Source organism: Vespula vulgaris, chromosome 8, assembly GCF_905475345.1.
Source record: "Vespula vulgaris chromosome 8, iyVesVulg1.1, whole genome shotgun sequence".
Classification (NCBI taxonomy): domain Eukaryota; kingdom Metazoa; phylum Arthropoda; class Insecta; order Hymenoptera; family Vespidae; genus Vespula; species Vespula vulgaris.
This window is the reverse complement of record NC_066593.1, coordinates 4,999,980-5,023,773: the sequence shown is the minus strand read 5'-3', so window position 1 is coordinate 5,023,773 and position 23,794 is coordinate 4,999,980. Positions and strand designations below refer to the sequence as shown.

At 35.9% G+C, this 23,794-nt stretch overlaps 2 protein-coding genes across 17 annotated transcripts in view; one reads left to right on the top strand and one right to left on the bottom strand.

Annotated features, from left to right (window-relative positions):
• Positions 1-23,794, bottom strand: part of LOC127065565 (uncharacterized) — a 150,581-nt gene that overhangs the window by 53,856 nt on the left and 72,931 nt on the right. For 11 of the 16 annotated variants that reach the window (XR_007782128.1, XR_007782127.1, XM_050998070.1 and 8 more), the window contains one exon: positions 14,678-14,776. The exons of 1 other annotated variant lie outside the window; for it this stretch is intronic. The gene's annotated coding sequence lies outside the window, so the exon portion shown is untranslated. Of the gene's footprint in view, positions 1-4,431; positions 4,498-14,677; positions 14,777-23,116; positions 23,294-23,794 lie in introns of all 16 variants that reach the window. 4 more of the 16 variants (XM_050998071.1, XM_050998064.1, XM_050998067.1 and 1 more) reach the window with 3 other exon arrangements.
• Positions 12,996-23,794, top strand: part of LOC127065576 (40S ribosomal protein S11) — an 86,014-nt gene continuing 75,215 nt past the window's right edge. The window contains exon 1 of the mRNA XM_050998096.1: positions 12,996-12,999. The gene's annotated coding sequence lies outside the window, so the exon portion shown is untranslated. The remainder of the gene's footprint in view (positions 13,000-23,794) is intronic.

The following is a 23,794-nucleotide window of genomic DNA, read 5'->3' as shown; positions in this document are numbered from 1 at the left end:
TTCTCTTTCTCTTTCTCTTTCTGTCTATCTCTATCTATCTATCTATCTCTCTTGGTCTTTTCGATTTAAGTCAAGTCACTTCTCGCGTTCCTGGATATCTGCCGGTTACTCGCGCTCGTCACTCGGAATTACCTTCGAGCAGCCGTGCAATTGGATAACGGTTCACCGTGTTACGCATCGAAATATATATATATATATATATATGTATGTATGTATGTACGTATAGATATATGTGTAAGAGTATATAAAGAGACACGAAAAATACCATCGAATGTATTCGCCGATTTAGAGAAAATTTTTCTTAGTCTTCTTAAAGGATTTCTGTCTCATGGAATTTTCATTCGCAATTGGTCATTCATCGTATTAATTATTTCAAATCAGACATGTATTGATTCTCAGTATTATTGACAAATGGAATCTATTAGTTAAAATCGTATCAATTCGTTCAAGTGTACTAACAATCTATATTTGCAAATCCATGCGAATATACGAAGTATCGTTTATCAGAGAAAAAAGAAAAAATGAAAAATAAGAATAGAAAAGAGAGAGGGGAAAAAAAAAAGAGAAAGAATTTCAACATCGACACATATCGCGGCACGTGTACCTGTCGATTTCTTTTAAATACTATCTTCTAAACAGATATCGATCATTTTCCTCTCAACATTTATTCGTTTTAATGAAATAGATAAAATACATAAATATATGAAGCTTATGTGTAATGGTATAAAAAGAAACGAGAATACCAGAACAGATGGTCTAAAGAAATTCGACGTTTACTGTTATTTGTATACACCATACTATACATACAAACATACACATATACATACATACATACATACATACATACATACATACATACATACATACATACATACATACATACAAACGTACACACATACATATGTATATACATACATACATACATACATACATACATACATATATATACGTATACACATACATACGTGTTTAGCATCGATACTTCCTAAGCACCTTCTTTCCTTTAACGGTGTGCCTTAAGATTCGTTACGGTACCAATGGTGTTCTCTGCGTGCACTTATATGACTGCTAAGTATACGGTTCATGTGTAACGTTCAGCCGGTACGTCGACGCCCTTGAACAATAAACCGCGAAACTCTTTCCCGTCGATCATGTTCCTTCTCTTTCTCTCTTTTTCTCTCTCGTGTGTACGTACACGTATATATACACATATACGTACGTGTATACATACACAAAGAGACAGGGAGAAAGAGAGAGAGAAAGAGAGAGAGAGAGAGAGAGAGACAGATAGATGCACATATGCGTATACGCAAAAGTTTTTCTTTCTTTTCCTCTCGTCACTCTTGCTAATTTTCTACATAGAAGAAAATATTAACACAATGTGAGCTGTAGCAGGACGTTACAATTTTTCTTTCTTTTCTCTCTCTTTCTTCTTTTTTATTTTGTTTTTCTCTTCTTCTTTCCTTCGGTCTAATGATTCATCGTGTTCCGTAGTCGAAGAAAGAGTTGACGTAAAAGGAAAATGCACGTTATAGATAGGTAGATAGATAAATAGATAGATGGATAGATAGAAAAGGAAAGGAAAGGAAAGGAAAAGGAGAAGAAAAAAAAGAAAAAAGAGAAAAGAAAAAAAAAAAAGAAAATGTTTATACGAAAGGAGAAACGACGCGCGGTCCCGTCGTCTCTCTCTTCCAAGGCAATTCGAAATATCTCAACAAGCGGACGTATTAATCACGGTTCGCGCATTGTTGCCCCGGGAGAAGAATCGCGGAACGAAGAAGAGAGCATTCGTGGCGAAGCCGCGATTTTTCCGACCGTTAAGTAGCTTCGAGCGTAATAATCGATTTGGTCGAACGAAAGGGAAAGAAAGAAAAAAAAAAGTAGAAAAAAAAGAGAAAGAAAATGAAAAAAAGAAAGAAGGAAAAGGGAGAAAAGAAATGGGCGAAAAAGAAAAAAAAATGGGACGAAAAAAATTAAAGAAAAAAAAAATAAATAAAAAATAAAAAGAAAGAATAAATAAAAGATAAGAGAAAGATACTAAACGAAGAATCTCTCTCTCTCTCTCTGTCTCTCTCTTTATTTCTCTTTTTCTATTTTGTATTGGAAATTACGATGGAGGTGTTCGTGACGAATGAAAAAAATAAAAAAAAGTGTTAAACGAAACTGTATGTCGTTTTCACCGACTAAATTACATTCGAGTGGAGTATTGCAAATTTAGGAACAACGAGAATTCTATTTTTCCAGGGGTTGAACGTTCGTCGAACGTTTCATTATTTTAATTAGCGAGCTCCGTTGAAAGCCCTTTTTCTAACATCCTGTTGGAAACGAATTACAATCGCTAGAAAAGATTCTTAGTCGTCTCTCAGACGTTTTCTCTCTTTCTTTATCTATCTATCTATCTATCTCTCTCTTTCTTTCTGCTTCCTCCATTCTTTTTTTTTTTTTTTCTTTCTTGATCTATATCCTTCTCTCTTGATCTTAACTATCTCGAATATATCAAGATATGGTGAAGGACCGACGATTAAATTCCAAAGAGGAGGAGGAGGGACATAGATGAAGAAGAGAGAACGAAGGGGAGGGATGTTTCAAATAAATTGTCAGGAAATACCGACTAAGATAAAGAGAATTCAAAGTCTCGTGTTTTCAAGCAAAACTCCTGTTACTTTTAATTAATACACCATGGAACAATCGCTTCCTGTCGCGGAAGCTTTCAGGATCCAATCAAGGAATTAGTAAGGAGTTCTGATGAGCCGAGTTTACCGTATAAAACGGCCTACGTGACTTTTTTTGCTCTGTTATATATGTACATACGTGTACACGTATACAGGGTGTCTAGTTTGCTAAACGATACGATCGAATACCATCGATCCGATTGGTTTTATACGCCAAGTGTTTCGAGTAAAAGTTTTTAGATTTTAAAGGGAATGCAAAGGGTGAAGGTAGGGGGAGGATATACGTAATATATCGTATAGTAAATATTTCACAAAGATCGCCGTTCCCAAGACACGTAATTTGTGATCGTAGTATATTATTTCTTTTCTTCCTTTCTTTTTTTTTTCAAATCCTTCACATCTCTTTATTTCTTGCAAGTTCATAAGTCGATTAAAATATCGACGAAAAGGTCATAAGTACACGAAAAAACCGTACAACGTTTCTTCGATTCGTATCGATATTTTCTAAAACTTTTCTTAAGCTTCAAGTGTTTGGAGAAAAGAAAAAAATAGAGTTATAACGACTTTCCTATCTCGGAAATTATTCCCTCTACGAATAACATTTTTTCCCTTTTAAAACTTAACAATTTTAATTTGTAACATTTTTTTTTATGAAATAATTAGGATCGTAAATATTTGATCGTAACGTTTAAATCGAGTCACCTTGTATATGTACATATAAACACATATACACTCATATATATATATATATATATATATATATATATATATTTCTAACGTATATAAAAAGATGATGTGCATCCAGGACGACAAGTCTAATAATTCGTGATTTCCGATGTGCTTCTTCCACAATCTTTCGTGATCTCTCTCAATGTTTCAACGTGAAGATACTCGAAAAATACATTTCATTCGAACGTGAGACCTTTCTTTAACTATCTAAAGATCGTCGGCTCGAAGATTGCTTAAAAATACCTAACTAATTGCTTACTCTTTCCGTTCCCACTGAAAAGCAGGTTTTTCGAAAAATAAATCGAATAGCGCGCTTCTATATATATATATATATATATATATATATATATATATATATATATCTACACGTACAAGATGACCCACATAAAGTATTAGAAACTGTTTTTACTAGAACCGCTACGGTTATCATCTTCAATTTCCTTTTTCTGCTTTCTTTTTTCCGAAATTATACGATAGAAAAAGACTTGATTATTAATAGAGAAAAAAATGTATAATACATATATATATATATATATATATATATATATATATAATATAAAATTTATATCGTATAAATATTATGATATATATTGTCCACATTTATTATTATATATAATAAAAAGTATAATCGCCCGCTTGTGTACATATGTACGCGTATATGTCTTTCCTGTCAATGTATAATATTTACTACGATTTTATATATTATTATATCTACATATAACATCAGCTCTAACAAATTATCAGATATATGTCAAATATAAATCTCTATAAAAATTCATTATATGTATTAAAACATCTACATACACATACATTACTTCAACGCGTTACATTTTCTTTCATCTCCTATATCCATCTTTCCTTATTTTTTTAATAATAATAATAATAACACAAAAATAAATAAATAAATAAATAAATAAATAATTAAATAAATAAATAAATCGCAAATGGAAGAAAAAAAGAAACAAAAATCTCTCTCTCTCTCTCTTTCTCTTCTGTTCATCCTCATTTCCGAGAGAAGTTAGCTACTTACCCAAGCGCGTCGATCCCTAAAGAGGTTCTTCTTTCTGCTGTCCCCTTTCCACCCTTCGACTTGAACCTACACATACGTTAGGTATATCTACACGCACAACCATAAACGTCGAGTAAACGTACATGCAACTATACTCTCTCTCTCACAGAGAGAATTCCGCGATTACTTCGAATGCCAACCGGTATCCTCCTCCCTCGCTAAAGTGCCTATCCGTCTCTTTGTGCGTTCTCGCGAACTGCGCTCGAACAAGTAAGTACGTATACATACGTATACTAACGTTAAACCGTAAGAACGCGACGCTTATACAAGGAGGCGAACCAAGAAGGTTCGGGGTCACGTTCACACGAGCCGTCCCACACTTATTAATTCGTTATTTCTAATTAATATTAATGTCGACTATCTGGCGCTATCGAAGAAAGTTAAAAAGAGAGAGAGGGGGGGAAGGGGGTAAAAAGAGGGGAGAAAAAAGAAATGGAATGTCATCGAAACGTCAAATGAAATATTGTCACATTCACGATTATGCTAAATGAAAATGATATGTTGCTAAATGATTCGAGAGAGAGAAAGAGAGAGAAAGATTATGGGGAAAAGAAAAAGATATTGTAATTTATTCGCGTCTAACTCGAATTTACTTACTTATTTTTCATGTCGAACTTACGACTAGCCAATGAAAATATCGCATTCCCCAAAATAAATCGAAGTTATTATCGTAATTTATACTTCGTCTGACGTTTTCTACCTTTCTTTTTTTTTATGTATTTTCTTTGGGTTTTTTCCTTTTTTTTCTTTTCTTTTTTTCTTTTCTTTCAATCGAACTCGCGATTCGCGAGGTGAAAATAAAATATTCTTAGTAAAATCGCAATATATATATATATATATTAATTGACTCTTTCGTTTAGTCTGACACGATATTTTCTACTTATTTTTCTCATCGAATTTACGACTTGCTAATGAAAATAAAGTATTGATAAATATATCGTAATTTATTCCTCGTTGCGTCTTACTTGATGTTTTCTCCTTAAGCTTCTTTTTCTTTTTTTTCTGTTTTTATTATTATTATTATTTTTTTTTTTAATCTTACTCACGACTCACGAATAAAAATTAAAGAGAACTCGAGAAAATATCGTAATTTATTCCACGTTGCATTCAACTTGATAATTTCTTTTCCCATTTTTTTTCTTTGATCAAACTAACGATTCGAGAATAAAAACGAATAAGAATTCATTTGCTTCGCCTCGCTGTTTTCTTGTTACTATTATTCTTTTATTTGCTATTATTCCGTTTATCTCACTCGCGAAATTTACGTGAAAGAAGAAAGTATTATAGTTCCAAAACAATGATCGATAAAATCGCTGATTCAATCTATCCGTTATATCTTTTTGAAATTAATTCGACGATTCGAAAGAATGGAATTAAAATTGCTCGTTCTAACAAATTTTTATTTTATTTTCATTAGATTTTCGATAAATTCTTATCGGTACTTTCATCTTCGCAAAAATATCTTATGCAATGTCTGATGAATGAAAGTAACATTTCAATTATGTTTTCTAAAAACGCGTTATTGTTATTGAAAACAATGTAATCGGGAAAGATAAAAAGAATAATAAAATATGTACTGTTAATTGAGATACATAGTCTGAGATAATAATGACGATGGATCGGATAGACAAGGTCGTATTTAAACCGTTAACTCTGCCGTAGTGAAGAAGAGAAGACGCGATATAATTGTAATTTAAAAAAAATTATCTCGCGATGGTTAACGTATTATTATTCTCATTCTTTCGATCGTAAATTATTAATTAAAATAACGTAGAAAAAATTCATTAGTCGGATTTATGATTACTATTTCTTAGGTACTTCGTATCGATAAACGATCTAACTTTAATAATTTCCATTCATACGTCCGCGTTCATTTATTCGTTAATTAAATTTTTCTTTTTCTTTTTTTCCTCTTATCGACACTCGAATGATACGTAGATTGTAACGAGATCGACGATTGAGTTACAAGTCGAAGATCGAATTTGAAAAGATCGATATATGATAAGAGTATGAAGAAAGAAAAAAGTCGAGTGTTGATAAAAATTTCCTCGATATTCCTACTTTCATTAATTAAATAAGAAAAAAAAAAAAAAAAAAATTAACGATTGCATTACATTGTGAAAGATCAAAAAGACATCTTTCACGATTACGCATTTATAATTATGCGACTGAAAATATTTCTTCTATATTTGTGCCATTTCTAAATGATGAGTGAAGAAATTTTTGAAGGAGAGAAAGAAAAGAGAAAAAATTGCTTTCTATTTCGTAAACAGGTAAAAGTAAAATAGTAAATACCGAGCGATGAAGCAAGAGAGAGAGAGAGAGAGAGAGAGAGAGAGAGAGAGGGAGAGAGAGAGAGGGAGAGTATCGATTAAGGAATTTAGATATTATCTTGTCGAGAACGCGGACGTTGTGTGTCCCTTATCGGGATGGCGGGTCCTTTAAAGGGCAACCGAACGCAAACGAGTCGAATCGAATATGAGAGAAACGTATAACGAGAGAGTTAAGTGGCCTATCGAAGTTAAGGATGCCAACGAAACATGTTCGGCGATCGGTGTATTATCGACGACAGGCCACTATCGATAGTAGACTCAGAGAAGGCTTATTTGGGTAGGTGGACCGTTATACGGAACGAGCTAGAACGTGACAGCGTCGCTCATTGTCGTTGACCGTCGGTCAACTAGCCAACCAGTCAACCAAGCAGCCAACCAACCAGTTAGCCTGTCGTAAACCTCTTCGAACGATCTACTACTTCGATTTGATAATGGAGAGTTTAAGGAGAGGGGATGAGAACACATAGTTCTATCTAGAATAGACCGGAGTTAATATATTTCAAATAATTTGAACACACGGTATATAATCAAATACTCGATCGAGATATTGCATGTTTTTATATTTATTATTTCTCTCATTTATCACAATGGAACGCAAATTGGTTCCACGGTGATGATAATTGGTTTGATTCGAACGATTCGTCGATCATTGTTGTTTTTACGGTGAACAAAATTTACGAGTAAATATGTAAATAAAAAAAAAAAGAGAGTAAGAGAGGACAAAGAAGAAGAAAAAAAAAAAGGAAAGAGAAAGATATAAGAATCGTCGGAAAATTCTAATGAATATTTTAACGATGTTAGACCTTAGAATTGGGGCCTGATGCACGGACAAGAATTTCCTTCGGCAAAGGAAGGTGCGAGAAGGCCTGACAAAGAATAAGAATAAGAATAACAATAAGAATAACAATAAGAAAACGAACAATACAAAAAAGAGGGAGGAGAAAAGGAGAGAATAAGGAGTCGAGCAAGAGGAAAGTCCGAGAGAAAGGAAAAGGGACGAACGAAAAGAGAAGAAGAAAGAAAGAAGGAAAAAAAATGAAGGAAGAAAAAAATGAAAAAAAAAAGAAAGAAAACAAAACGAAACGAAACGAAACGAAACGAAACGGGACAAGAGAAAAAATGGAAAAGGGAGGTGAAAAACCGCGAGTGGTGTCGCAGCGTTGGTGTACACATAACGTGTATTAATGTGCGTTAAGACGCGGCGAAACGACGTGGCAGGCCCACGGGTATAGGATGACACTCGGTGTAAGGCCCCTCGATCGCCTCCCATCAATTCCCACTCCTCGTCTCGGTGTTCGCGTAGAATCTTTCTCTCTCTCTCTCTCTCTTTCTCTTTCTTTCTCTTTCTCTCTCTCGCACGTGTGCCGTCGCACGGGCAACTCGACGAAGAATGCCGAGTTACAACGAACGATCCCGAACGATACCCGAGCGGCCTAATCCTCGGGCGATTTCGCGAGTACTCGTGAACGTTCGGTTCGACCTTGAACGGGCCCTCTATGGTCTATGCCACTGACACGGACCAAGGACGGGGGGGCCTCACGGTTGGGTACCGGCGTGCTGTTGTCCCGAAACGCGGTCGTGGAACTCAGCGCGCTCGCGCTGGAAAGTGTTCGCCCGATGGCAAACTCTTTTTCGTGCCTTCGTATTCTTCCCTTCGCGCCTACCATTGGCGTAGGATACGACGGACCTGTACAGTTTACTTATATCCTTTTCTCTTCTCTTCTCTTCTCTTCTCTTCTCTTCTCTTCTCTTATCTTTCTCTTTCTTTCTCTCTTTCTCTAGTGTGAGCGCGCGCGAATGCGTTCGCGAGAGTATACACACACACACACATACACCAACTCACAGATACGGATACCCTTTACTTTAGTCGTTACCAAGGTACAGTACGTAAGATATACTGAATTTTCTTCTCCCTTCGCTTTTCGTATTATTGTTCTGGAAATGTTCGATCTCACCTATGCTTACATTCTTGTTCTTTCATTCTATTTCTCTCAGTCATCGTCACTCTCTCTTTTTTTCTTCCTTTCTCTTTATTTCTTAGTTTGCTCTTTTTGTTCGTTCGTTCGTTTGTTCTTGTTTTATTCGTTTTGTCTCTTTTGTCTTTCCTTTCTTTTTTTTTTCACGTTGCCAACCTTGCAACCAGAGACTCTCTTTCTCTCTCTCTCTCTCTCTCTCTTTCACTTTTTCTCTTTTTCTCTATCTCTCAATACATGTTCCTTTTTTGTTTCCTTGTTTTTCTTATATTTCTTATACGACAAATCGAGGTCGATCGGGTTTCTAAGAATTTTTACTCTACAAGTTTCCAGACAGGATTCCGCAAAGTATTCTTACCTCACTGGCGTGGAAGACACGTTACGAAAGGTAAAGTAAGCGTTATGTATATCCGAGAAAGCATTTGAAAGTTTCCAACGTCATCGTGGCAACCGCAGCAACGTACATACATACGTACGCACACGTACACACATACCCACACACACACACACACATGTACATCATAATATATACGTACGCATACGTATGTATTTACGTATAATACACACATACATACGTATATATATATATACATACATAAACACATACATATATACACACATACATAAATACATACATACATATATATACAAACACACATAGATGCAGCGCCGCTGCGTTACGATGTACTCTGGCAGTCGCGAAAGGGTCAGGGATCATGCCACGAGGAGGGCACAAGCAGTACGGTTCGCGTTGGGCCAATCCCTTAAGAAAGGATCCTCATGCAGATCCGTTTCTATCTCGAAAGACACAATGGAGTCTGGTCGAGGTCGTAAAATCACGATATGTATTTTCTATCCCTCCAACCCTTCTCCTTCTCTCTCTCCTTTGAACGAAACACACACACACACACGCACACACACACATACACCTGAACGAACGAAATCGATACCCACCGTTTATTATAAACTCGCACGTAATCGACATATCCAACACTTTCGCTAATTCTTTCGTAGAATCGAATGAAATATAACGAAGATCGAAAAAGAAAGAAAAAAAAAAAAAAAGAAAAAATGTGAGACCTATTTCATTTATATAACCCTTCGCGAAATATATATTCGATCGCTCGCGCCAATGTCCGAGAAGGCCGAACCTTCGGTCCGCCCTAAACCATCGCGGCTACTACTTGTTGAGGCTCCTCCAGCGTGGCTCCTCCATCTCGTGTCCATGTATGAGAAGGAAAGGAAAGGAAAGGAAAGGAAAAAAAAAAGAAAACAAGTCAAAGGAAAAGAAAAAGGAAGAAAAAAAAGAGCAGAAGAAGAAGAAGAATAAAAAGAGGAAGAAGAAGAAGAAGAAGAAGAAAAAGAAAATGGCGAGGAGAGTAAAGAGAGGAATGAGAGGTTGAAAGGAGAAAGAGGGTGGTGGGATCTGGGCGTCGGCCCTAAATCTAAACGAAATACTTGGCCAATGGTGCGTTCACACAGGACGATAATGTAGCTTGTCGAGTGGTATCGCAATTTTTTTTCTCTATCCTTCTTCCTCCCTCCTTAACCCTCCACCTTCTCTCTCATCCTCTTCTTCTTGTTCTTTTTTATTTTGTATTTCTTAATTTTTATTTTCTTTGTATAACCTTTATCTTTTTCGTCCCTTTTTCACGGACCGCTCGCAGAGCCACGAGAAAAGAGGAGAGTAAAGGTAGGAAGGGTCGAGTTGAGTCGAATCGAGTCGAGTCGAGTCGAGTCGAGTCGAGTCGAGTCGACTCGAGTCAAGTTGAGTCGAGTTGAATTGAGTTGGGGTGGGTTACTTGGTATTTTACGATTTATCGCAAAGCTTGTTAATTCTCTCGTTTGATCAGTCCCATACTAATACTAATACTAATACTAATACTAATACTAATACTAATACTACGAAATTGACTTTAACCAATTTCTTTCGTCTCGTGCTAATCGCCACAAGTTTATCCTTCAAATTCTCAGCAGGATATTTTCTTCTTCGTGGGTTTCGTTATACGTATTATATTTTACTGAGAGAGAGAGAGAGACAGAGAGAGAAAGAGAGAGAGAGAGACGCGAATCGATTCGGACATTCTTTTCCCCGTCGTCGTATGGTGCATCGACCTCCGTGTCTCAAAGTCTCTCTCTCTTTCTCTCTTTCTCTCTTTCTCTCTCTCTCTCTCTCTCTCTCTCTCTCTCTCTCTCTCTCTCTCTTTCTCTCGATCTCTCTGATGCTTCGTTTTTTCGTCCTCTCGCTGTGCCTTAACGACGACGGAGGAAAGAGAGGTTTATCCTCTGTGTCCGCCGGAGTGAAATTTCGCTCGAATAAGCACATCCGACGAAATCTTTTCCGAAAGAAGAAACATCGTGCTTACGTATATACTATAATACGTTAAGTGAATAAATATAATATACGATATGTATGCATGTGTATATGTGTGCATGTAAGAAAGACGTATATCTACATATCCACTCAACTTTAACGTTCCTATACAATTATAATGCTTTATCATTTGTTCTTCGTAAAGAACAAGAACGAAAGAAAGAGAAAAAAGAAAAGGAAAAACAGTCTCTTTCGCATGTACGGGAATGATCTTTATCGAGAAGACATCGCGAGACATAGAACAGACAAGATCGAAAAATGATTACGCTTCGGTGCACAAAAATGATAATGAGTAAGGACACTTTACACTTGTCTCCTTCCCCTTTCCTATTCCACCACCCTCCACCACCCTTACTATCCTCTCCGTACTTCACATTGTGAATAAATTAGACTTAGACGAACGAACTGTTGCTATATAATACACGTCAATAATACCGAGCGCGAATCTTGCTCAAGGTCTTGCTCAACATCGATGAGCATCGTCATCCTGTGCAAAACCGAAACGAAACAAAACGAAACGGAGAAGAAAAAAAAATAAAAACAAGAAAAAAAAAAATAAAAATAAATAAATAAGTAGATAAATAAATAAAACGAAAAAAGAACGGAACGAGGGGAAAAAAAGGGTATCAAAATTAAAAATTAAAAAAAGAAAAAAGAAAAGAAAAGAAAAGGAAAGAAAAAAGAAAAAAGAAAAAAGGAAAAATAAGAAGAAAAAGAAAGAAGTGGAAAGAAACTGGGCGGACGTTAAAACCCATGGAAGAAACTGAAAAGAGAGAGGGAGAGAGAGAGAGAAAGGAAGAGTAGAGGATACAATTTTCTCTCGATATATAATACTTCCCCGAAGCCCGTTAATAATCGCGAGAAATTCGCCTTTCCATGTCGACGATAAAAGAGAGAGGCAGAGAGAAAGAAAGAGAGAGAGAGAGAGAGAGAGAGAGAGAGAGACTATGGGTGCCCCTTTTAACATACAATGTCGATCCCCGCTCGTCAATTACTCTCAACGCGTACCTCTATTATGGGCCGGTGATGAGTGCTTTCTCGTCCTTTCCTGTATCTACTCTCTCTCTTTTTCTCTTTCTCTATCCCTCCCTTCACCTTCTCCCTTTAACTCCCCAGCTTCTTCACCCTCTTCCTCTTACCCCGGTCACCCCCTCCTTCTCCAGGATTATGCATAAAGGCTGTCGGGAAAGGAACTAAGTTATTGCGCTACTAACGCGACTACTACCGGCTTCTTCATCTTCTTCTTCTTCTTCTTCATCTTCTTCTTCTTCTTCTTCTTCTTCTTCATCATCTTCTTCTTCCTCTTCTTCTATCTCCTTTTTATTCACATGAGTTAACGAAAGACCGTAGAAACGGGATTCGGCGGCCGTGAAAACATCCGTTAATGGAATTAACGTCTTCGAAGAAACGATCCTCGCTAATTTCCATACTAAGGAAACGAGATACCTTGGTGGTGTTCCCTCTTCGCCCTTATCCCCCTATCCGCACCTGACATTCCCGGCCCCATGAAGAAGAACCTCCCAGCACCCAGAGCAGCACCCAGCACCTACCTCTCTCTTTCTCTCTCTTTCTCTCTCTCTTTCTTCCTTCCTCGAAACTCGTCCTCGTGGAGTCACCTCGAAGGATGATCAGACGTGTGGTAGAGAAAAGAAGAAGAGAAGAAAAGAGACGAGTGGTGAGGTGAGCTGTGGTGAGGTAAGGTGAAGTGAAGTGAGGTGAGGTAAGGTAAAGTAAGGTAAAGTAAAGTAAAGTAAGGTAAGGTAAGGTGTAGTGAGGTGAGGTGAGGTGAGGTGAGGTGAGGAGAGGATAAGAAGAGTTCGATTTCTTCGGCAAAAGCATCGCAGATCGGGTGCTCGATCAACCGGCTGTTCCAGCCTGACGAGGATACGCACCGCATCAGGTACTGCCACCGGAGTTGTACTGTTGCCAGTGCTATTGCTGGTCTTGCTGTTGCTGGTGTTGCTGATACTGTTAATGTTGCTGTTGGTGCTGTTGCTGTTGCTGTTGCTGTTGCTATTGCTATTGCTATTTCTGCTGCCGCAGCACGCACGCACCTGCGTACGCTTTCAAGTTCGTGTGGGCACGCCTTTTTAAAGAGAGTCTCCACGATCTACCCCTCCGTCTTTCGTACGTATATATGTGTACGTACGTATATATGTATGTATGTGTGTTTGTGTGTGTGTGTGTGTGTGTACGTATGCAGGTAGAATTTAAGCGCATCATCGTTTCACCGGATAATTTAGTACCTAATTAAGAGCCCAACTGCGGTTTAGTCCTTTGCCCTTTATCGCTCTTATTATATATATATATATATATATATATATATATATATATATATATTGAGTGTGTATGTATATATATAAGCTTATATATATATATATACATATACACATGTATATAGACTTAAGCATTATCTGAACAAAGTATTTAAAAAGTAATCGTATAGATGATATATTATCTTATCTGGCTTATTTACATGTTATTTGAAAATAATCATGTGTTAGTTTAGTTTGAAGAGATAAATGTATTTCTTTCTTCCCTTTTTTTTTTTCTTTCTCGATCACCTCGTTATTCGGAATTGAAGTGAGATAAAATGTATCATTTTATGTTTAATTTGATAAAATAACGTTGCAAATAAAATCTCGTATACTTATTGATTTTATGAACATCGATATCGTCGATCGAGTCTGAAATAAAGATGTTCCGAAGCATTCGAGTTCGTTACACTTAGTAATATTACTATTCTCAGCTTAATGATTAATTTAGTTCGATTTAGTCGATTAATTTTATCTCTAACGTCGAATTATTTGTTAATTTATTTTTGGGCGAAGTAATCGAAATAAGAAAATTATTTGAAAATTAATTTACTTCGATGAAATATAAAAGAAAATTATTTTTCTTATATTATCGTTCGTAAATTAAAAATAACAAAGCAATTGAAATAATTTGTTATTTCGAATGATTACTTGTCATACTTTTTGTAGAGAGACCAAACAATAAAAATAGTAATTAAAAAAAAATATATCAAGAATGCATAGACGAATATTCATTTCATTTTTGTTTCAAATCAAGAATGTTTCAAGATCTATAGGGTGTTTTTGAGAAATTTGTGACCGAACTTTAATGTCTCTTAAGTTTAAAAAAAAGATCAGATAAGCGTTTTCTTTTTTCAAAATATATTTAAATAATTTTTATTTGTGATATCATTTTACGTGAATCCTTGAAACTGTTGAAGAATCCTAAACATTTATAATTCCTATAATACTATAATACCTTAATTCTATCTGTGACAGTAAATAATCGTAAAATTTCACGATGAACGAAAAATATTTTTTATATTTCGAAAAGTACGATTATCCTTGAATTTACATTCATTTACGATCTTCTTTCATTCATAAGAAAAATATAATAATAAACGATATAAAAGTTTGGTCATTTATTTCTGCTACACCCGGTATATTACGAAATATATAAGTATCCACATAGAGATACCGATATTAAAATATTATAATATATCAAAAACTTACGCTCCCGTTTAATTTGAAAACATCATCTCGTCGGTTTCACTCTATTTTTTTCACTCTTATCATTCCTGAACTTATTCTTTTATATCTTCTCGTTCGAGTCTGTAACATAGAAATCACCAAAAAATATATATACATACATATACAAAATACCAAACAATGAATAAAAACCATAGCTGAGCGTCACTCGATTTTGAACGACACCAGAGACGCTACTTGTACTTTTTTTCTTTCAAACAAAAATATATCAAAACCGCCCACCTCCCTTCTTTTTTTTTTTTGAATAAATACATTTCATTGTATTCGATAATTTTATCCATGTTAATACGTATTCTATCTTTTTTGCACGATATTATCGAAGGTAATAACTACCGGCATAAGATATACCTACATCGTCTCCTAGCGCGTTAACAAAATTACCTGTTTCTTCGCGAGGGGTTAGGGCAACAGTAAAAAAAAAAAAAAAAAAGAAAAGAAAAAAAGAAAAAAAAAAGAAAGAAAGAAGAAGAAAGAGGAAGAGGAGGAGGAGGAGGAGGAGGAGGAGAAAAGAGAAAGAAACAAGAAATAAAAAAAAGAAAGATAAGACGAATTTACGAGACAATTATTCGCACGAGGTAACGTATAATATGTCATTAGCGTTGGAAGATGACTATGACGCACACTCGTCCTTCGTAACTATCCCCGCCTCCCTCTCATCCTCTTCTTCGTCCACCCCTTTTAAAGAAAAATATGATCCCTAGATCGACCAATCGATCGATCGATCGATCGATCGAATGCTTGGATCGACGGTCAACCTAGGTATTATATCGCTGCTATAAAATATACCCCTTGCTCCACCCCTCTTCATCGTTCACCCTAACAATGATGGTTAATTATAATTCACGTTCTTTTCCTCTTTTCTTTTCTTTTTGTTTCGTTTTCTTTTCGTTCGTTCCATCCTCCTCCTCCTCCTTTTATCTCCTCCCCTTTTCGTCGTCGTCGTCGTCGTCGTCGTCGTCGTCGTCGTCGTCGTCGTCGTTTCTTGGCAATAAACGAAGAGATAAGAAAATGACGAAGCTTAGGAGAAAAGGAAATTCAAAATTTATCGTTGGTTTCCTTTCAGCGACCGTCCATCCATATAATGATAAACCACTCGTTAATTTATTTAACATATTTTAATTCAACCATTTTTTTCTCGATTAATTTCTCTCGTTTTCGTTTTTTTTTTTTTCCTTTCCATCATCCTTAAGGAGAAAATTCGGCCGGTGTTTTGAAACTCATGAAACAAAAATAAAACAAGGCAAAAAACGTGGAAAGGGAGGGGGGAAAAGAGAAACAAAGAATAAAAAAAATTTTTTAGAAAAAACGATTCGTGGTAGAAAGAATTTCCCGGTTTCAACGACGGGCCAGATCGAGGCAATTCTCATCGGACATGTACCTCACGTGCAACGTCCCCGGACACAATTTCCTGTTTCCTTCCTTGTCGTCCACACTGTCGGCCGCCAGAGAAACCGGAAAATCCACAAAAGCCCATACGTTTTATCATCTCTCTCTCTCTCTCTCTCTCTCTCTCTCTCTCTCTCTCTCTCTCTCTTTCTCTCTCTTCGTACATACGCCAGTCAGCGTGGGTTCGTTTCTCTGTTCGTGTGTTACTACTCCGCGTTAGAAATGAGATATGCATTGCTGCTTGCATTCTTAGAGACGACTTTAACTTCCACCCCCGCCCTTCCCACCCTCTTATCCTCTTAAGTCTCTTCTTTCTCTCGTTATCTCTCTTTTCCTCTTTCTATTTTTTTTCTTTCTTTCTTTCTTTCTCTCTTTCTTGGGAGAAAAAAATCCGTCGTCGTCGTTAATACGCTGTATTATTCTTAAAAGAGAGAGAGAGAGAGAAAATAGTCGATAATCCGATTATAACGATTTACAAAACAATAACAATTAATCCATCGTATTTCTATACGTATATCTGTCAATTCTATTGTTTCTTATCATTTTCTTCATTATCTTCTTTTCTTTCTTCTTTTTTTTTATTCTTGATTTTATATATCTACTTATTTCATACGTATAACAATTTAATTTAATTTCGCGATAATCTAGGCAGTCTTTAGTTAGGCAAATTTATGTGATTATCGATATTCAATGATCTCGAGATGAAAGTTCGTCCGTTCGTGATCACTTCTCGTAAAAAAAAAAAAAGGAAAGAAAAGAAAAGAAAAAAGAGAAAAATAAAAAGAAATGCCAAGTATTTCTTTTTTCGTCGAGCTCGAGCACTCTTTTCTTTTTTCTTATTTTAATAAAATTCATTGATAATTATTATATTATCGATATTTTATTGCAGTCCGGTCGAAGAGTCTATCTTACGAACATATCACTTAAATCGAGTCGAATGATCCGATTGGATATAACGAACGAAACTAATTATCATCCCTCGTTAATTAGATAATTATTAATAAAGTACACACAGACAGACATGCACGTATATATAAAAAGAAAAATGTTCCGAGTGCATCGAAGAGGATAGTTTAAACCGCGTTTTATTACGTATTTATACCTACGAGGAATAAATAAAATTAATGAAAAGGAAAAAAAGAGAAGAAAAGAAAAAAAAAAAGAAAGAAAAAGAATAATATAAAGAAAGATAGTAAGATAAAAAGAGGAAGAAGGTATCTCGTTCGAAATTTCTGATAGCGATTCAATTATCCGGTTTATCGTCGGTTAAAGATTCTAATAGAAGAATTTTTACGTTTCACGTAAATGAAAAATCCTTCATTAAATTTTCCACGGGTCGCGAGACGTTTGTTTTTACAATAATCGTTCTTTTAATAGTAATCGGACTAACCGACGTAAAGTAAGTGCTAAGATAACGTTGAAAATTCCGAATGGTTTTACTGATTCCGTATGATTGCTTTTAATACTTTAACTCGAGTGCTTCGAAAAGACAAAGAAAAAAAAAAAAGAAAAAAAGGAGAGAGAGAGAGAGAGAGAGAGAGAGAGAGAAATGAATAGAGAAACAGAGAGAGAGAGAGAGAGAGAGATAGATAAACAGAAAGAGAGAGAGAGAGAAAGAAATAAAAAGATAGAGTTAGAGAAAGAGAAAGAGAGATAGATAGATAGATAGATAGATAGATAGATAGATAGATAGATAGATAGATAGATAGAAAAGGATGTTTCTAGACAAACGTTCATTGCAGGATTTAATTACGTCGTTACGGGTAAGAGTAATCGCTGAAAGCAGCACTGTCACGGCTTTTAATCTGCGGACACCTCGGCAATTATTTCGCGCGCTCGTTTCTATCCGGCTTTGTCACCGTTTTTTACCCATTCCTTCTTCTTCTCTCTCTCTCTTTCTCTTTCTCTGTCTCATTTTGTATTTTATTTTTTTAATTTCACTTCGTTTTTCTTCTACCTCTCTTATTTTAAAGGACTAGTCTTTCACCTTCTTACAACCCATTCGCTGCTACCTGAGATCTCTCTTTGTCATCGATATCAGCTATCATCCACGATCCGATAGATCCGACCGATCGATCGATCGATCGATCGATCGTTGGATCGAGATATTGAATCGTAACGCGTTGTCATCGCGCTGCCGATCGTTTCCTATCGTATATCATCTGTAAGAAACGTTTAAATCGATAGTTTTTTATTCTCCTTTTCTCGTTTTTCTTTTTGTTTTTCTATCTTCTTTTAACGTGCGTATGCGCGTGTATGTTTTTTTTCTGCTTTTTTCTTTTATTAATCTTAGAAGCAATATCAATACTATATATATATATATATATCGGTAATTATGCATCGTAATATTATCACGAATGAAATCTAAAAGTAGATATCTACAAAGCTTTGCCGATGTTCAAATCTAATAATTTAATATGATTACTAGGATTTAAGCGTATTTCATACTACCATTTTTACTACACGTTCAATGTCTTATCTTTTTTTCTCTCTCTACTTTGTCTTTTTCTTTTTTTTTTCTTTTTGTAAAGTGTCCGTGATTAAAAGAAGAAGAAGAAAAAAAAAAGAGAGAAAAGAATCCTAATGTGAGTACGGTCGTTTATACACTTGTACATATGTATACTTATATACATTCGTATAGAATGAACGAAGAAAATTAATTAATCCCATTGTAACTACAAAATTTTTCTTCTGGTGTTAATAAGAAAGGTTTTACATACGCGAAAGTTATAGTATCATTCATATTAACGTAATTATACTATATTAATTGTATTTAAAAAAAAAAAAAAATACATATACGTGTGCGTCTATAAATTAAATATATAATTGTGTGACTTTCGAAGTTATACAACAAGATTACTCAACGACCTTTTAATAAACATTCTCTGATTTTTTAACCCCGTGAGAAACCTCATAAAAAAATATTTTTCTTATTCAAAATCGGTGTCGCCTCAAGAAAGAGTTACACACCTTTCGTCTTATTAAGAGTATCCCTATAGTTTTTTTCTTTTCTTCTTCTTTTTTTTTTTAAACGCAAACGGACACGCGCGACTTTTCTCTCCTTCTCTTTTTCTAATCCCCCATGACTTCCTTCCTTTCGTTGGTTGACAACGACGACGAAGAAAAGAAATTTCGACGAGAAACGAACTTCCTGACTAACGTAAAGAGTCGAGCCTTTGAGATTGTTTTCTTTCCTTTTTTTTTTCTTCTTATTTCCTTTTTCCTTTCTTACCCTTTACCGGTACAAAGTACTCGAAGCAATGTTGAAAAAGAAGAAGAAGAGAAAGAAGAAAGAAACGAGAAAGATGAAGAAGAAGAAGAAGAAGAAGAGTGGCAAAACAAAGCAGAAAAAAAAGAAAGAAAGAAAGGAAGAGAAGAAAGATAAAGAGAGAGAGAGAGAGAGAGAGAGAAACGAAAGAAGAAAAAAAAAGAAAGAAAGAGAAAGAAAGAGATAAGGTTCGGACCGTTCCTTTCGTTCTGCTTCACGCACTCCCGCGTGAAATCACGAGGAGGAGAAGGATGTAGTGGAGGAGGAAGAAGAAGTAGAAGAAGAAGAAGAAGAAGTAAAAGAAGAAGTGGAAGAAGTAAAAGAAGAAGAAATGGAAGAAATAAAAGAAGAAGAATAAGAAGAAGAAGGAAGAGGAGGATAAGAAAAAGAAAAAGAAGAAGAAGAAATGAGGAGGTATGTGGGTTGAGAGAGGATATGGGAGGAAAGAGGATGTCGAGAGGGATCCGACCAAGAGAACTCGACCTCTACCTTGGTCACCATGCATCGTGGAATTCATTCGGGGAAGATTCTCTCTCTCTCTCTCTCCCTCTCTCTCTCTCTCTTTCTTTCTTTCACACACATATAACACATACTCTCTTACTAACCCGTTGCTCCTGTTTTGCATATTACACACCGTGATCCCGAGATTCGGTCGTTAGATTTACCACCACTTTCTCATTCTCCTCGAGAAGATCGATCGGTGTTTCTCATTCGCTCCACATCCACAACCTCTACACCTCTATACCTCTACACCTCCACACCTCCGCACGTACGTTTCTTACCCCGAGGTAAGGACGAACCGATGTTAGAATCTGCTCATCCCCCTTCATCCTATATTCTATAGATGTGTGTGTGTACCCAGTGGCCTGTTATTACATGCACGCGCTACGATTTCAGTCGACTTTCTATGTTAAACGTGTATAACCCCCATTCCTCCTCCCACCCTTACACCTCCATCAGTTCTTCCATCTTCCTCACCTTTACGCGGGTTTCTCTCGAACGAGACGTATTCGAGAGGTATAAAGTCGTAGGTGTATGGTCGACTATATTCGCGCATGTGTATGTTTTTCTCTCTTTGTACGTGTGTGTGTGTGTCTGTGTGTGTGTTAGTATTCTCGGAAAAAGAGTACTCGCCACATTCCAAGCCGACTCCCTGCCGATCTCAGTTCGTACTTACAATGAGTGTAATGTATGTTAATTCGTGTAATGAAAACAAATTGACTTAGCTTACTTCCTTTTTCTATCTATCTATTCATCTATCTATTAATCTAACTATGTTCGTATTCATTCATTAATTATTTAATTAATTAATTAATTAATTCATTCATTCATTCGTTAAAATATGTCGATTGTCTACTATGCATCGTATTTTTCTAAAAGAAAACGAAAAATGATCTTGATCTTGCTCCTGATCTTGTTATTAAAATATAGCGACTATCGAACAGTATATTGCGGCAACAAAATGTAACTTTTTCTTTTTTCCTTACTCGATCTTACTATCGTCGAATCTTTATAATTTCAAACAAATAATCAAATAATTCGTACTTATAGTCTTTAATTAAAACTGTTCAATCACTGTGCTTTCTGATAATTTTGTCCGAGAAATAAGAAAAGAAAAGATAATAAAAAAAGAAAGAAAAGAAAAGAAAAGAAAAGAAAAGAAAAGAATGAATCGAATTCATGCATAGTTTCTTTCCCTCTTTCTTTTTTTCCTTTTCGTTTATCGTCTCTCTGTTTTTCACGATTTTCACGATCATCATCGAATTTTTCTTCCTTAGTCTTGAGAGGCACACTTTACGATCTTTCTTTCAGCGTACCTTAAACGAGACATCGATAAACTTACAGGGAGAAGAAACGACGCTCGTAAACAGCGATCGGACGAGATCTGTTATCGAGAGGCTCGCTTGCATAACTCCGTCCAAGGAGTACGAGTGGGAGAAAGAGAGAAAGAGAAAGAAAAAGAAAGAAAGAAAAAAAAGAAAGAGAGAGAGAGAGAGAGAGAGAGAGAGATAAATAGAAAGAGAAAGAGTAAGAAAGAGAGAAAGAGGAGAGGCATAGAAAGAGAAAGAGAAAGAGTAAAACAGAAAGAGAGAGGAATAGAAAGAGAAAGAGTAAAACAGAAAGAGAGAGAGATAGAGAAAGATAGAAAGAGACAGAGAGAGAGAGAGAGAGAGAGAGAGAGAGAGAGAGAGACAGAGAGACCACCGTCGTTTCTCTAAACGTTTTCTTCTTCGACCGATCGATCTCGATCAGCCGAGAACGTATTCCTCCACCTTCGAACGATTCGAAGAACGACGAACGCTTCCCATCGCGTTCCGTGACAGTGCCATTACGACGATATTACGACTACGATCGTATTTCGAAATTATCGGTCGGTTTTAACGATAGGTATCCTTACGTGACACGCAGACACGAACGCACACGCGCACGTACACATACACACACACGTGCGGACATTCGCTAAGTCGATAAACGCAGTCGATAATTTCCAGTATCCATATGTATGGATATGTTAAATGAAAACAAGTATCGAACGAAATAGCAAAGAGAAAAAGGATAATAAGAAAATAAAATGAAAAAAGAAAGAAGAAAAAGAAAAGAAAAGAAAAGAAAAGAAAATGATACATCCAATTCGATTATATTTAAGTACTTACTTATTTAGGTATATAGTATAGGCAGATAGGAATATGAAAGACGGCCATTTTGAAATATGTTTTCTTTTTTAAGAACGTATTCCATGTATTTTTATATATTTATTCTGAGTTTGAAAGAATCTCGTTCAATCCCGATTCACACTCTTTCTATACCTTATTGATCTGTTATAGTTGTATAATCATTAATGAAAAAGTATTTAGAAAAAATATATATATATATATACACACACGTAGATATCTCACGAGCTTGACTACAAACGAAATTATTATCTAAAATGATGAAAATGATTTTACTAGGTTGATGTTATGCGATATATAACCACCTTAGTATCCCTTAACTCATAGAATCATTAACTTTTCATTCGTCTCTCTCTCTCTCTCTCTCTCTCTCTCTTTCTCTCTCGCGATCGACCTCGCACGATCTTCTCTTCGTATTTTTACCTCAACCTATCGTTAAGCAAGCCGATCGTTATATAACGCTCTTTCTCTTAGAACAGAGAGAAAACTTCCGGCTGAATAACCCACTGAACTCTAAAATAAGGACAAGGAGACAATGGATTCACGAAGTTTCTTCTTCTTCGTCTCGTATCTTAACTCCTCCAACGATCATCCGTGTGAAAGTTATATAACTTTCTTCTCCATTCTTCCACCCCTTTCTTTCTCCATTTTTCCAAAAAAAAAAAGAAAAGAAAAGAAAAGAAACAAAAAGAAAAAGAAAACAACAAGGATTTCATCGATCGAGCCAATGACTCGGGTCACTCCGTCCGCGAAATTCAAACATACTTATCTCATATTTTCCTCTCGACGAGAAAAAAAAAAATAAAAGAAGAAAGAAATACGGTAAAAAAGTAAGAAATATCGCACACCATACCTATAACTCTTTTTATTCAAGGAGAGAGAAGGATAGAGATAGAGAGAGAGAGAGAGAGAAAAAAGAAAGGAAAAAAAAAAAGAAAAAAATAGAGAGAGACAGAGAAATAGAGAAAAAAAGAAAGAAAAAAGAAAGGAGTAAGAACTCTTCTACGGTGGCACGAAGCGGCACGAGGAGCGGATTATGTTTCATGTAAATACCGATACATGAGATCAGTCACTCACCCGAGATGGAAGAACACCGCGGAGTGCACCGACTGTCGTCGGTGCGAGTGCATCGCTCGATTCAATGCAAACGTCTGCATTAGTTGACCAACATGTCCAAGAGAGATACCCTTCTTCTCTCGAGACCAAAGGGATCCTTTGCTTGCTGCGTGATCGCACCGATATATCGCGTTTTACCTGTAAACGTCGTTCTTGGAAGATTCTCTCTTTCTCTTTTTCTTTTTTCTTTCTCTCTGTCGCACACACGCGAATAAAACGAACCGAACGACGAACGTTATAATCCTTTTTCAAAAGAAAGAGAAGAGAGAGAGAGAGAGAGAGAGAGAGAAAAAAGGAACGAAAGAGATTAAAAAAATGGACGACGAGCTCAATGACGTGGAAAAATGGCGCACAACGATCCGAGATATTTTATTCGACTGGTGGAAAACGCGGAAGTGTGTAAACGACAAGGCAATAAGCTCATGCACGAGAGATGACGATCGTCAAACTGAGATCTTCTTAGAATATGAAATCGAATTTATCAACAAGGGGTGAAACGAGAGAAAGAGAGAGAAAGAGTGTGCGTGTACGTAGTACGCGTGTCCGCTTGTATACAAACGTATTATTATTGTTGTTGTTGTTGCTGTTATTATTATTATTATTATTATTATTATTATTATTATTATTATTATTATTATT